Source organism: Falco cherrug, chromosome 6, assembly GCF_023634085.1.
Source record: "Falco cherrug isolate bFalChe1 chromosome 6, bFalChe1.pri, whole genome shotgun sequence".
Classification (NCBI taxonomy): Eukaryota; Metazoa; Chordata; class Aves; order Falconiformes; family Falconidae; genus Falco; species Falco cherrug.
Genome location: NC_073702.1, coordinates 88,303,930 through 88,314,648, shown reverse-complemented (window position 1 = coordinate 88,314,648; position 10,719 = coordinate 88,303,930). Strand labels below are relative to the sequence as shown.

Below are 10,719 nucleotides of genomic sequence, written 5' to 3'. Positions count from 1 at the left end.
TTTTAATTTTTTATACGCATGGACCTAACGTACGTGGTGAATAACATCTCTTTATAGAATTTTAAGTATTTGAGACACTTTATTGTTTAAAGAAAAGTTGCTGACTTCATCGCAAGTATAGCCTAGTAAAAATGGGGCCTGGAATAGTAAACTGTTGCAGAGCTGAGGCAGAAACTGGTAACCTTCTGACCTCTGACTTTTACTGGAAAATGATATGCAACATAAATTCAGGGGGCCTTTTTTCTTTCAAGTATGTATACGTACATATTCTAGCGGTGCTGTTCACAATGCGGTAGTTGAAGTGGTGTCAACGTGTTCATTAGAGCCCCTTGATTTTGGAGCAAGCTTGCAATCCACGGGTTTTGTAAGGGTGAAAAAGCTGCCACAGAAATAGGTTAAACCAAACCGCGGTGTTCGGAGGGGGTTTTTGTGCTCGGATAGGGCCGTGCTTTTATCAGACGGTTGCGCGCGTTTGGGTGTGTATGTGCGTGGACAAAGCAGCTGCGCGGAGGCTGGTCAGCATGCTCCTAAACCTCATGGGCCCTTTGGAAATCGAGCTCCTCGCTTCCTGGTGTACTTGTAAAGATTTGTCAGGCTTCGTTTTCTTCCTAAATGTGGCATTTCGTTAGTCTGGAGCGCCAGTCGTACCTGATGTTTTATCATTGCCATCCTGGTTGGTTCCTAGCAAGGTGCATGCTGTAGCCTAGGTCAGGAAGGGTTTTCTAAAGTGACTTTAGAGCTTGAATCCTATTAAATATCCACAGGAAGACTTGTCAGCGACACTTTAGCTGGTTCGGAATCTTTTACCCAAGTCCCAGAGGCTGGAATTGCTGCCAGCACTTGCTAGATGCATTTCGTGATGAAGGCTTGCTGCATTAAAACTTTAGGAAAGAGTGAAAAAGAGTGGGAATTTGCTAACTGGAGCTCTCAGGCCAAGTTTGGAAAAGGAGTTTTGGAAAGGAGACACTGTCCAGGGGCAACCTGTTACTGAGACTGGCCTTCAGGCTTCTGGCCACCTATGGAAATGGCTTTTTTTTGCGGAATGGGGCTATGGGAGGGGTAGCGGTGGTCTCGTCGATCTTTACGTCTTGTTTGCTCAGAGTCCTCTGAAGGTTGAGATCATGGGGGTATCTCATTTGTGTAAGCACATCCACGCCTGCATATTCACCTTGTGTATAAAAAGTGTGGGTTTAGTCTTCCTGTGGGGGGGGGAAAGTCGAAAAACCCATGATACTGAGTGACTGAAAGGGAAGAGGAAAAAAAGACGGCCAATGCCCCAACTCTCCCCAGCTACATTAATGTTCAAAACACCGTGATCTGGAGGCTTTTCTTTTACAGCCTGATGTGAGGAGTGGCAACGCTGTGGTTAAACTGGCTTATTCACCGCTGCTGGGTGCTTCTCCTGGCAGCAGAAGTCACCGGCATGGCCCTGCATGCGAAAGGCTGGGGACCCGGGTGTTCGTGCTTGCGAGCACAGGAGTTAACTCGAGATGCATGTGTTGCGTGACATATATTCAGTATATTATGGGCTTCCCTATTTTTAGGAGTTTGTAAAAGTTCCTTTTGGTTCCATCTGTCAAGAGCGCCTTTGCCGTTTAAAAAAAAAAAAAAAAAAAAAAAAAAAAAAAAGAAACAACGAAACAACAACAACAAATCTAATCACCAGAAATATAACCCTCTAAAAACTGTCTATTTTTAGGTTGTTCCCACAACCTGCTTCCCTTGTCGGGGGAGGTAAAAGCGCCGCCTGGGCCACGTTTCCAACCTGGCTGAAGGTATCAGGAGGATGCGAGTGTGAGCTTTGCACTTTCAGAGGGGCACACGGGCTGGAAAAGCTTAAGGCCCTTAGCAAGAGTTTTCTCCCTTGGTCCTTAAGCCAGAATATTTTAAGGTCTATTTTGGGACTTTTGGGAAATTTTTCTTCTTTACCAGATTCATCGATAATCCTCACAAAGTGCATTTTTAACCTATTTCTGTCCCGATGGACAGCACACATCTAATTATTACCTTTGAACACAGGAGAGAGACGCTCTTTCCTGCAAACCTTTTTTTAACATGTAAATTTATTTACTTAATAATGACTCCCAGCTGCTTCGATCTATTGTAGAAATCCATATTTAACTGCTAGGGAGCTGTTCTGGGGTCTCGTGCCACTGAACAGCGGGATATGTTATTGCAGAGCACGTTGACACAACCTCTTATAAAGGCGCGGCATTGTGTCATTGTAGGGGATAGTTATAGCACAGGAATGCAGAATAATATTATGGAAAAGTTTCATGGGCTCTTTTCCCATTGCTCTCAACTTAATCGTGAAGGGCCTTTGGAGGTCTGTCTCCAAATGGTGCCAAGAGATCTGAAGTTACACAGTGGAGAAATAACTTGCTAAATTCTATCGGGAAACAAAAGAGAAGCAAGTTCCCAGGTACAGGCAGGTGATGCTGAGCTCACGGCAGCCCTGTTTGCTCTTACTGCATATTTTAACTTTAAAAGATCCCTGTTTGGGGTATTAACAGATCCATTTCGTTTGTTTTTCAAATAGTCAGGTCAGGAGGATGGCGAACAAAGCCCTGGTACAGTCACTTTTAATCCAGAGTGAGGCTTTTTAATTCCCATGTTTAGCTCTCCTACACGGCTTAAAAGAAAAAGAGAAATAATCCATCAGCGTCTCCCATTTGTGTGTATCGTTTCTTTCCCATTTTTTGTGTGCGTGCCTCGGCCTGGGTTCAAAACATTTTTTTAACCTCCAAATAATTGTTGCTCTTTCAAGCCGGGAGTAGAAAGAGGTGATATTTCTTTATAAAAACGTATCAGTGGCTGCAATTGTGGGGCGTTTTTTGGGTTTGGTTTTTTTTTTTTCCAGGCTTTTGTAGGAGTTTGGGCAACCTATAGGCAAAAAGGCAATCGCGTTTATTATTGCTGGGAATCTCAAGGCGGCTGTTTGGAGGCAGCGAAGGCAGGCGGCAGAGCCGGGTGGAGGGGGAGAGAAGGGCCACATTATGTTCCAGATGACTGAGCAAGGATTTATATACCGGCTCGCTGCTTCTTTTTTTTTTTTTTTTTTTTTTTTTTTAACATGGGAGCAGAAAAGTAATAAGAGTGGGGAGGCGAGGCATTTGCAGCGGTCAGATGGCCGGTGACTAATGGGGTAGGTGGGCAGGGGCCCGCGGATTGGGTGTCTTAATGAGCACATTTCGCACCGAGTTTGGGCTGCAGTTCCCCTTCACCTCTGCCCTTTATTGACCGAACTGACACTTCATTTTTCACATACTTCCAATTATGGCTGAGCTTAAGTGTTGCCCTGCCTCCTTTCTTTCTTGCCTATGGACGGCTCGAGAGCGGCTGAGGGAAGAGATTTTAATTTGAAAAACTACCATGGCAAGGCAGGTTTAGGGTGTAACCTGAAACTGCTGTCACTTTGCCGTTTCTCCGATAAAAACAAAAGTTTTAATGTTTCGTGTTTGGCGCTTCCCCCCCAGCCTGCCCACCTTCTCCGTGGGGAGGTGCGGGATTGCTTTGGGGGCGGTTGGGTTGGCATGGGCTGTTCCCCTTGGGATAAATCGTTCCCGGCAGTGCAGGTGCTGGGGGTGGGAGTCAGCCCAGGGAAGAGGTAAACCCAGGTGGAAAGCAGTGCCGGGCTGGAACGAGGGCTCCTCGTTCCCTCTCAACGCAGCATCTCCTCCAGAGGCTCGGCGGCGTGATGCCTCGCGTTGGGGATGCCTCACCTGCCGCTTGCCCTGTGACAAAGCAAGTCAGAACCGTGCCTGCACTCCCCAAGCCTTTGACCAGTGTGGATTTGTCATTTTGGTAATATTTCCTCCGTGAGTGCAGATTTGCACATGGCCTGGCTCTGAGGCTTTGGGATGTGGCTGAAGATGATGCTGGAGGAGGCAGGTGTGGTGAAGGCATGGACAGATCTCCGGTCTGCAGCCACCCTGTTGCTATACGGGGAGAACTGTGGTCTATGTCCCACAGCCCGAGCCTGCGTGCATTTCCACGTTTGCTTTTACACGCAGAATCCTTCCAGGACGGAAACCTCTGTTTGCTTTCGCAGGGCTTTGGGGCTTTCGGAGTGTGCGGTTTTCTGACTGAGTGGGAATTCTGTTGGAAATAGTCAGAACAGGTTGGGCTCGGATGGAGTGGCTGGGTTTAGGAACAAAATAGCTGCTGTTAGACCTTAGCTCCCCGGCAGTGCTGCTGGGTTTTGCAGCGTGGCTTTGGCTGCCGGCTGGGTCACGTGCAGTTGGGGTGAGTAATGAGCGGGCACGTCACCTGCATGCCAGTGGTGTTGCTTTGCATTGAAACACGTGGCAAGTATATTGACAATTATTTACACCCAAACACAGGCCCCTAAACCACAGAAGTATTTATCTCAAAAAAAAAAAAAAAAAAAAGGAAAGAAAAGAAAAAAAAAGTATGAAGTATTGCCTACTTTATTATGTAGCCCTCTAGCATAGTAATGGCATGGCATATTTTTACTATAATATGGTAATAAAAGACTATGTAAAAGGCAGACAAAGGTTCTGTCTTTTCACTAAGGTGACCCCTGTTACCAAGTAACTGCTTTACTTATGAGCTTATTAAAAACTCAAAAAAAAATGAGCTTTTCATACTTCACAGGCATTGATGTGAAAATGAGCTGTCCTGCGAGTAGTTTTCTTGATCATTTTTAGAACAATTGATTAGCCAAAGAGCCGCTGTCATTAGTTGACATTGACTGATAGCAATTTGTCACAAGCTCCGAAGGTCAGCCAGGCAGTGGAAGCTCTGGCTTGTCTTTGATTGACCTTTTCTGATGCCATTATCATGCGATCGGTTAGACTGGATGTGACCCTCGATTAGAAAAGACAGGGCATTAGTCAACAGGGGCTGCTCCTGGTATTTTTTCTGGCGCTTTATGTATTGTGAATCCCGAATTAAGCGTAATAGGCTTGTTTGGAAACGGAGCGGTATCAGTTTTCTTGCCGAGGCTCTGCCATCCCCTTTCCTTTTCTTGCTTTTCCATCAAGTGGGCAGCGCTCGGTCTGCTTTAAATCAGCGTGAGCACCTGTGCCCTCTTCCTTTGACATGAGATACAAGATTTAAAACAACCCCATATTTATCTGAAACTCTTCGTGTAGGTGCATATTCTTCAGCAGCAGCACCAGCATTAATTATTTTTATCTCCCCAGAATCATGTTTTATTTTTTAACAGTGATTGAGGAGTTGAGGATTATGCTCATAACAACACGATGTCAATTTATCATTCTGCTCTAAAGCCGGAGGGCGTGAAACTGTTTTTTTCCTCCTTATGGTTTGGGGTGGGTTTTTTGGTGGTTTTTTTTTTTTTTTTTTGAGTCTCATCAGCCTGATTCAGCTGTTAAAGTTAGATTTCAGCAGCATTAAGGCTCCGTGCCTCAGCTAGGCAGGGTTACGCTTCCAGTATGGTGCATGGGAGAGAGTCCTCGCTTGGAAGTGGGTGTCTGTCATGATTCGAGTATCAATCTATTCCTGGTGTCAGGATTTATTTTAATCGTTCACATTAGTTCCGAACGTCTGTTATTAACAGGCGTTTTTCTTTTCACTTTGGCAAAGCTAGCTTAAATACTTATAAATGCTGCTTGTTTTGCCTAAATTGTGGGTAACATAGTCATAAACAAATTATTTTCCTCATAAAAAAACCTGCCTTCCTCCCATTTGCCTCTCAGGGAAACCCTGAATTTCTCCGTCTAAGCACCGACTTGTTTTTCAGGTCAGCCCCCAGAGATAATAAGCAGCTCCAAACCAGCACAACCATTTCAGCACGGTTTAATGCGACTTTCAGTCTTTGCTTAGGAGAAGCTTCCAGCTGGGAGGGGAGCAGGGAGGCGATCACGTCAGGAGGCAGATCCTGCAGGCTGAAGCTATTGCCATCGTTGGCAGAGCCAAAGGAGAGAAAAAGACTTCGGGAACTGTTTACCGTTAAAGTGGCTATGGAAATACAAATATTCCTGACTTCTTGGCCCGCCTGTAATCAAGCAGCAAATTTCATGGGCTGGGGTCTTTTTTTTTTTTTTTTTTTTTTTTCTTTTTCTTTTTCTTGGCAAGTTTTTCTAAACTTAAAAATGTCTAGCCCATTAAACATCTGTGTGGCTGTGTGCACGTCTATGTATACATAGACGTGTACATCAGGAGGTGGCCCTGGCCCTGACCTGAGCTGTGCAGGGTTTTTGCAGCCCCCAAAGTGTGTCTGCACAGCCCCGGGTGTCTTCCTGAGAACAAGATCTTGGATATGCTGAGGAACAGCAGTGGAAAATACCACATTGTTAAATTGCCCCTTGGGCTGTTACCTAAAAACTCAGGTGCAGGGCTGAAGGGCATCTTGCATTCCTCCTTGGATGGAGCGGAGAGAGGTTTGGTGGCAAGTAGTTGTAGAAATACGTTTGGGGGTTTTGGTGTGCGAGATGCTCCTTTTTAGCAGTACCCGAGCCTTGTGTTTTGAAGATCACTGATGGGATTTGATTTAGAGAAATTGTTGCTTAATTCTGGTGGGTTTCTCACACACACACACACACACACATCCTGGGTGTGCTCCTTTGAGGTGTGGGGGCTCATTGAATGAGCTTTCCATATGGTCCCTATGTTTTTCATCTTGAAGGCACCAGCCCCTATGCCCCTTTGCCCCTCCAAGTCTTGGTGGCTTCAGCCGAGTCTCCTGATATCTGTTGCAGACAGAGTGTGGCTTTCAGACGGGCCTGGTTAACCTCTTTAAATTGGAGGTTTAGAAAGGAAAGTCGCGTTCCTGAGGTGGCCTCCGCTTTTGAGAAACTTTTTGTATGGCGATGAGGATAAACCTGTAAGCACGCAGTGTTTCTGGGTTAGCGATGCAACAGGGTGTGCCGTCGGGCTGCTTGGCGTAAACTGTGTTCCTGCCTCTCACGTGAAATGCTGGGAGGGGAAAAAAAAAAAGAAAGATGACTAACATTGGAAGACAAGTCTTTAAAATAATGGCTTGCGTATGGAGGAGGTGGATTCTCATCCCACAGTGCAAGAACTAGGGGTGGGTGTTCGTGGCACAGAAGTTTTCCAGAATGTTAGCAGGTTTAAAATGAACAAAAACGTTTTTCGTTTTGGGTTAAATTCATTGCTACAGTGTGCTGTGGAGGGGACAAAAAGAGATTAGACCAGTTCGCAGAAAAATAGGTCCTTCTGTAGCTATTAAAAGTCCTGGTGCAGATGCAGCCGCTGGCTCAGGAAACTGCCCGAGTGCTGATTGTCAGAGCTGTGGCCCGGCCGCTTCTGTGCCACCCCCCTGTTCTATATGGTTTTCCTAAACACCCAGTATTGCTCCTGGGAGAGACCGACATGAGATCAAGCTACTCGGAGCGATCTCTTCTAGGTTTTATGTTAAAATAATTTTTTTAAATTCAATTCAGGAAATAAGATACTGGATTTTTTATTTATCCTTTTTTTTTTTTTTTTTTTTATGGCTCTTTCTAATGCTGGCATGCTTTTGTTGGGAAGAAAGTAGACATAGTTTGTGTTTTCTTGCCCTTATTACCCCAGTGGTGGGAATGGTTTGATGCTATTCATCCAAATTTGACAGGTGATTGCTTCTGTAAACGAATGCACTCAAATCATAATTGTTGCAACAGAATTGTTTGATTACCTGGCGGTAGCCTCTTTCTCTCTGATAGCTTTTGGATCACCTGTTTGCTGAGAGCATTTGACAGTCCTCATGTTTATTACCCAATTGAATGTCAGTAGCAATTGCAGCTAAAGATAAACGAAAATGCAAGTACTTGTTGACCTTGACTTTTTTCCACAAGATATTGGACTTGATGGCTCTATTGCTGTTGAACTGATAAGAGTTATAAACAGTAGTTGAAGGAAAATGTTTTATTCCCAGAGGAAAATACCACGCTGCTGTGGGAAATGGCATCTGACTAGCGCTCTTTGCCAAATTTGCTTGGTTCACCTTCATTTAGGCTGTGGGAAAATAAAATACAAATTTTCCCTTTTATGACTTTAATATCTCTGCAAACATGAATTCCTGCGCTCTTTGTAAAGTTTTGTTGGCAGACTGCGCCCATAACATACAGCGAGCACGAGACCTCGCCGTGTTTTATGATGTGCTGTAATGAGGATTCTCAATTCTTCCTCATTTTCGGGCTGATTTGATAATTACAGGGAGGGAGCAGAGCTTTCTTCTCCTATTCCATGGGAAGTCTAATACGCCTGTAACCCGCGAAGGCTGGGAAATGCCTGGCTGCAGGTGCGCGTTGCCAGAGCGGGGCTGTGCCGGTGGGGGGGCAGCTTGGGGATGAAGGCAAAGTGATGCCAGGGACAAGGGGATGGTCTTTCACAGGTTGCTTTTTTTCGGGAAGGGTCCTTCATGGGTTCCCTTGCAGTTTTTTGGGAGGAGGGGGCCAGTTTCATGTTGGCCAGCCCAGCTGCATTTGGGGGATGGGAGGAATGAGCCTCCTGCCCCAGCAGATCTTGCTGCTATAACCCCCCCTTTTTTAAATATACACACACACACACACACACACACACGTATTTATCTATATTTCTTCTTAATTTCTAATCCTGCTCCAATATGAAAGCTGAAAGGAAGATTTCGGTGGGAATGGGAACAGGCAATAGGCTTTGAGACCTTCCAGGCTGCAAGTCATTGTATAAACATGACGCGGAAAGAGCGCAAAAGACGGTGGAATTAACATTGTTTAAAAACATAAGTCCTTCTTGTCTCAGCAACCGCTCTGATAAATTCCATACAGTATTGTAGGAGCTTGTTGAAGCACCGAAATGCAGGATTAAGCAATGCTGCAACAGTTAGCAGAGTCAGACTAGTAATCTTATTGCATTGTATGGGTTTTTTTAGGTAAGATTAAGCCGGCATTACATTGGACATTTGTGGGCGAGGGGGCATTCTTCAAAGGATTAATTAATAGGATCAACGCTGTGAGATGCTGACATCGTTTTTTTTCTAAGCACATTGATGCACAGGGGCTTTTATTTTTTTTTACTTCGTTTTTAAATTCATGAATGAGATGGGGACCTTCTCTGGGTGATTGGGGTGGCCCCTGCAGCTTTTAGTGGTGGTGGAGCCACCTGTCACCGCATAATTCATTTGGGACTGCTTCTCGCTGGCCTGGTGACCCACTAGTCGGTGCCATGTGAAATACCAGAGGGAGAGGCCCCAGGTCTCTTGTCCCCGAGGATTGCAGGGCTGTGACTAAGCAAATGCCTGGCGCTGCTTGAATGAGGGTGTCGCTGGTAAAACCTGCTGCCTCCCTGGCTCGGGGCTGCTCCGTGGAGCCTTCGCGCCTCGCGTTCGGCACGCCGAGCCTGGTGCTGGGAGGGCTGGGGATGTGGGGAGGGACATGGGAGAGCCTGGCCGGACCCATGCCATGGGAGCAGGGTCCCATGGGGGCAAGCTCCCCAGGGCCCTGGGCCACCTGCTGGCACTCTGTGGGTTGGGAGCTTCCCTATCACCGGGTGGTATTGCTGGCATCTAATGGCCATGGATGACACCTATATCTATATTTATTTATATATTTTCTCTTATTGTCTTCCTCACAAGTGTTGAAAATCTCATGTTTGAGTTTTGCACATGCACGTGCACAGAGTTTGCAGGCAGGTTTTTGTGGTTGCTCTTTGCAGAAGTGTAACGTGGAGGTGTCAGGAAGGAGAAATGTCATCTAAATAAATAAAAGTGTAGCCGGGGCAGCCTTTTCAACTACTTAAGTCCTAAGTCCTTAGTTTTTCTGTGACTGATCCTGTGCCACCAGAGAGTGATGGACCTTGCAACCCTGATGCTGTCTATCTTCTCAGGGCTGTAAATTCATCTTTTGCAGAAGGGCGGGAGAACACCTGCGGGGAGGCAGCAGTTACATCCTCAGGAAAGAGCTAAAGGGGGTAGACGTAACCTGACTGATTCGTAATTCTTCCCCTGGTGCTCTGAATAGCAGTTCGTGTCACATGGATGCATGCTAAATATATTCTGGAGTCTGTAGCGTCCCGATGGACTTCGAAGAAGGCATATCTTAGCTCCCTCTGGTCAGCAAGTGAAGGTCACGGAAGCAAGGCTGGTGGGGTGGAGAACCTTTTGTTGCTGTCGTTGTTGTGCCAAGAGGATCTCCTCCCTCCCTGGTGCAGCACGGGGGGAGAAACTCCACCGTTACATAGCACAGGCCCTTCGGCACTGCCTGCCTTCCTAAAGCAGGGGGAGGAGATCGTACAGTCAGGATGAACGGAACTGCTTGAAGTAAAGCGTTTAAACTTGTGTTTTAAGTTTCTTTCAGGGCACTGTAACGTCAGGGTGTAGCAGCCTCTTGCTGCAGAGTAGGGGATAAGATGCAGGCAGATGGCAAGGGGTGGAAAAGAGGGGACAAAGTGAGGTTGGAAGGTTACTGTGCTCCTCCCTTCCCCACTGAGTAAAGCATCTCCTATTTATCCTCTCCCATCCCTGGCTGTGACAGCGAGGATGCCCTCACAGAGGATTTGGCGCAGGATTCTGTCCATTGCCTTTTTTCCGTATCTGGAGTAACCCGTGCAAACCCTGTGTGAGGCTGGCAAGGGTAGTGGGGTAGTGGGGATTTTAATTCCGTATAGCCGTTGTACAGGCTGGGTGCCACCTTGTAGTTTTGCGATGGGCTGTAGGTAAAGCAGAGGGCTGTTCTGTCACTTGACTTGAATGTCGGCGTACAAATATTTATAGTTCGTGTGTGTGTTCGTTCATATACATGCTTAGATGTGACT

At 46.2% G+C, this 10,719-nt stretch overlaps 1 protein-coding gene across 5 annotated transcripts in view; it reads left to right on the top strand.

Moving 5' to 3' along the window:
- Positions 1 to 10,719, top strand: part of MEIS1 (Meis homeobox 1) — a 110,654-nt gene that overhangs the window by 29,328 nt on the left and 70,607 nt on the right. The gene's annotated exons all lie outside the window — the stretch shown is intronic.